We start from the raw sequence: 4922 nt of genomic DNA, 5'->3' as shown, positions 1-4922 counted from the left end.
CGCACAGTCCAAAAGACTGTTCTATACATCTGTGTCTCATTTGCTGTCTCCGATACAAGGCTTCCCTGGTGGCTCGGAGGTTAAAGCATCTGCCTGAAATGCGGGAGACCTGGGTTCAATCCCTGGGTCGGGAAGATCCCCTGGAGAAGGAAATGGCAACCCACTCCAGTATTCTTGCCTAGAGAAACCCATGGACGGAGGAGCCTGGTGGGCTACAGTCCACGGGGTCGCAAAGAGTTGGACACGACTGAGCAACTTCACTTTCATACAGGGTTATCATTACCATCTTTCTAAATTCAATATATATGCATTAGTACACTGTATTGGTGTTTTTCTTTCTAGCTTACTTCACTCTGTTAATATCATCTTTGATTTCTTTCATCAATATCTATTGCAGTATTCTGAATACAACTTTTACCTCCTTAGGTAGGTTTATTCCTAGACAGTTTATTCTTATTAAGGTGATGGTAAATAAGATTATTTATTTAATTTCTTTTTCCTGATCGTTCATTGTTAGTATAAAGAAATGCAAAAGATTTCTATGTATTAATTTTGGATCCTACAACATTGCTGAATTCATTGATGAGCTCTAGGAGGTTTATGGTAGCATCTTTAGGATTTTCTATGTACAGTACATCATCTTCAAACAGTGATAGCCTTATTTCTTTTTCAGTTTCTCGAGTTGCATTAGGTATAAGTTTAAATTGTGTATTTGAGATTTTTCTTATTTTATAAGGTGAGATTTTATTGCTATAGACTGTTCCCTTAGAACCTCTTTTTAAATTTTTATTTATTTATTTCAGTTGAAGGATAATTACTTCAGAATACTGTGATGGTTTTTGCCATACATCAGTGTGAATAGGCCATACATATATACGTGTCCCCTCCAACCTGAACAACCCTTCCACCTCTCTCCCATCATATCCTTCCAAGTTGTCACAGAGCACTGGTTTTTGGTGCCCTGCTCATACATCTAACTTGCTCTGGTTATCTAGTTTACATATGGTAATGTATACGTTTCAAAAGTCTGCTGTTTATGTCTACATCTCTTTTGCTACCAAGCACATAGGATCATCAGTACCATCTTTTTAGATTCCACATATATGCATTAATATATGGTGTTTATTTTTCTCTTTCTGACTTACTTCACTATGTATAATAGGCTCCAGGTTTACCCACCTCATTAGAACGGACTCAAATGCATCCCTTTTGATAGCTGAGTAGTATTCCATTGCATATATGTATTACAACTCCCTTATCTTTTTCATTTCATCTGCTGATGGACTTCTAGGTTTCATGTCCTAACTATTATAAATAGTTCTTCAATGAACATTGGTGAATGTGTTTCTTTTAAAATTTTGGTTTACTCAAGATTTATGCCCAGTAGTGAGATTGCTGAGTTGTATGGTAGCTTTAGTCCTAGTTTTCTAAGAAATCTCCATAGTTTTCTCCATAGTGGTTGTAACAGTTTGCATTCTCACCAACAATGTAAGAGGAGTCCCTTTCCTCCACACCCTCTCCAGCATTTTTTGCTAGTAGACTTTTTGATGATGGCCATTCTTACTGCTGGCAGATGATGCCTCATTGTGGTTTTGATTTGTTTCTCTAATAATTCACAGCAGCTGCGATGGTGCACGAGCACAGCTGAGAGGAGCTACCCCACTCCCGAGAGCAGGGGCAGTGGCTGAGAGGAGCTATCGTGCATCAGAGGTAAGGAGGAGCGGCTGTGCTTTCCTGGATCAGCTGTGAAGAGAGACCCCCACGTCCAAGGAAAAAGAAACCAAAGTAAGACAGTAGGCACTGAGAGAGGGGATCAGAGGGCAGACAGACTGAAAATACAATCACAGACAAATAGCCAATCTGATCACATGGACCACAGCCTTGTCTAACTCAATGAAACTAAGCCATGCTGTTTGGGGCCACCCAAGATGGCCAGGACATGGTGAAGAGGTCCTACAGAATGTGGCCCATGGGAGAAGGGAATGGCAAACCACTTCAGTATTCTTACCTTGAGAACCCCGTGAACAGTATGAAAAGGCAAAAAGATAGGACACTGAAAGAACTCCCCAGGTTGGTAAGTGCCCAATATGCTACTGGAGATCAGTAGAGAAATAACTCCAGAAAGAATAAAGGGATAGAGCCAAAACAAAAACAACACCCACTTGTGAATGGGACCAGTGATGGAAGCAGGGTTTGATGCTGTAAAGAGCAATGCTGTAAAGAGCAATATTACATAGGAACCTGAAATGTTAGGTCCATGAATCAAGGCAAATTGGACGTGGCCAAACAGATGTCAAGAGTGAACGTCGACATTCTAGGAATCAGTGAAGTAAGATGGACTAGAATGGGTGAATTTAACTCAGATGACCATTATATCTACTACTGTGGGCAGGAAGCCCTTAGAAGAAATGGAGTAGCCATCATTGTCAACAAGAGTCTGAAATGCAGTACTTGGATGCAATCTCAAAAATGACAGAATGATCTCTGTTCCTTTCCAAGGCAAACCATTCAATATTATGGTAATCCAAGTCTATGCCCCGACCAGTAACACTGAAGAAGCTGAAGTTGAACAGTTCTATGAAGACCTACAAGACCTTCTAGAACTAACACCCAAAAAAGATGTCATTTTCATTATAGGGGACTGGAATGCAAAAGTAGGAAGTCAAGAAACACCTGGAGTAATAAGTAAATTTGGCCTTGGAGTACAGAATGAAGCGGGGCAAATGGTAATAAAGTTCTGCCAAGAGAACGCACTGATCATAGCAAACACTCTCTTCCAACAATGCAAGAGAAGACTCTACACGTGGACATCACCAGATGGTCAACACTGAAATCAGATTGATTATATTCTTTGCAGCCAAAGATGGAGAAGCTCTATACAGTCAGCAAAAACAAGACTGGGAGCTGACTGTGGCTCGGATCATGAACTCCTTATTGCCAAATTCAGACTGAAATTGAAGAAAGTGGGGAGAACCACTAGACCATTCAGGTATGACCTAAATCAAATACCTTATGACTACAGAGTGGAAGGGAGAAATATATTTAAGGGACTAGATCTGATAGACAGAGTGCCTGGTGAACTATGGATTGAAGTAGATGACATTGTACAGGAGACAGGAATCAAGACCATCTCCACAAAATAGAAATGTAAAAAGGCAAAAAGATCTTAGGGGGAATGCTCTCATTTTTTCACTATTGTGAATAATGTTTGCTGTAGGTTTATCATATATGGCCCTTACTGTGTTGAGGTAGGTTCCTCCTATGCCCATTTTTTGAGGAGTTTTAATAAAAAATGGGAGCTGAATTTTGTCAAAGGCTTTTTATGCATCTATTGGGATTATCATATGGTTTTTATCCTTCAATGTATTAATATGGTGTATTACATTGATTGATTTCCATATATCAAAGAATTCATGCATCCCTGGAAGAAACCCAACCTAAAAAAGCAAAGTGGCTATCTGAGGAGGCCTTACAAATAGCTGTGTAAACAAGGGAATTGAAAAACAAAGCAGGAAAGGAAAGATATAAGTATCTGAATGCAGAGTTCCAAAGAAGAACAAGGAGAGATAAGAAAGCCTTCCTCAGTAATCAATGAAAAGAAATAGAGGAAAACAACAGAATGGGAAAGACTAGAGATCTCTTCAAGAAAATTAGAGATACTGAGGGAACATTTCATGCAAAGATGGGCTCAATAAAAGACAGAAATGGTATGGTCCTAACAGAGGCAGAAGATATTAAGAAGACGTGGCAAGAATACACAGAAGAACTGTACAAAAAAGATCTTAATAACCCAGATAATCACGATGGTATGATCACTCACCTAGAGCCAGACATCCTGGAATGTGAAGTCAAGTGGGCCTTAGAAAGTATCACTATGAACAAAGCTAGCGGAGGTGATGGAATCCCAGTTGAGCTATTTCAAATCCTGAAAGATGATGCTGTGAAAGAGCTGCAGTCAATATGCCAGCAAATTGGGAAAACTCAGCAGTGGCCACAGGACCGGAAAAGGTCAATTTTCATTCCAATCCCCAAAAAAGGCAATAACAAAGAATGCTCAAACTACCACACAATTGCACTCATCTCATACGCTAGTAAAATGATGATTAAATTCTCCAAGCCAGGCTTCAGCAATACGTGAACCGTGAACTTCCAGATGTTCAAGCTGGTTTTAGAAAAGGCAGAGGAACCAGAGATCAAATTGCCAACATCTGCTGGATCATGGAAAAAGAAAAAGAGTTTCAGAAAAACATCTATTTCTGCTTTATTGACTGTGCCAAAGCCTTTGACTGTGTGGATCACAATAAACTGTGGGAAATTCTGAAAGAGATGGGAATACCAGACCACCTGACCTGCCTCTTGAGAAACCTATATGCAGGTCAGGAAGCAACAGTTAGAACTGGACATGGAACAACAGACTGGTTCCAAATAGGAAAAGGAGTACGTCAAGGCTGTATATTGTCACCCTGCTTATTTAACCTCTAAGCAGAGAACATCATGAGAAATGCTGGACTGGAAGAAACACAAGCTGGAACCAAGATTTCCAGGAGAAATATCAATAACCTCAGATATGCAGATGACACCACCCTTATGGCAGAAAGTGAAGAGGAACTCAAAAGCCTCTTGATGAAAGTGAAAGTGGAGAGTGAAAAAGTTGGCTTAAAGCTCAATATTCAGAAAACAAAGATCATGGCATCTGGTCCCATCACTTCATGGGAAATAGATGGGGAAACAGTGGAAACAGTGGCTGACTTTATTTTGGGGAGCTCCAGAATCACTGCAGATGGTGATTGCAGCCATGAAATTAAATGACTCTTGCTTCTTGGAAGGAAAGTTATGACCCACCTAGACAGCATATTAAAAAGTAGAGACAAAAAATAAATAAATAAATAAAAATAAAAAGTAGAGACATTACTTTGCCAACA

The sequence above is a fragment of the Bison bison genome, unplaced genomic scaffold (genome assembly GCF_000754665.1).
Source record: "Bison bison bison isolate TAMUID 2011002044 unplaced genomic scaffold, Bison_UMD1.0 scf7180017864485, whole genome shotgun sequence".
In the NCBI taxonomy this organism is placed as follows: domain Eukaryota; kingdom Metazoa; phylum Chordata; class Mammalia; order Artiodactyla; family Bovidae; genus Bison; species Bison bison.
This window is presented reverse-complemented; position numbering follows the sequence as displayed.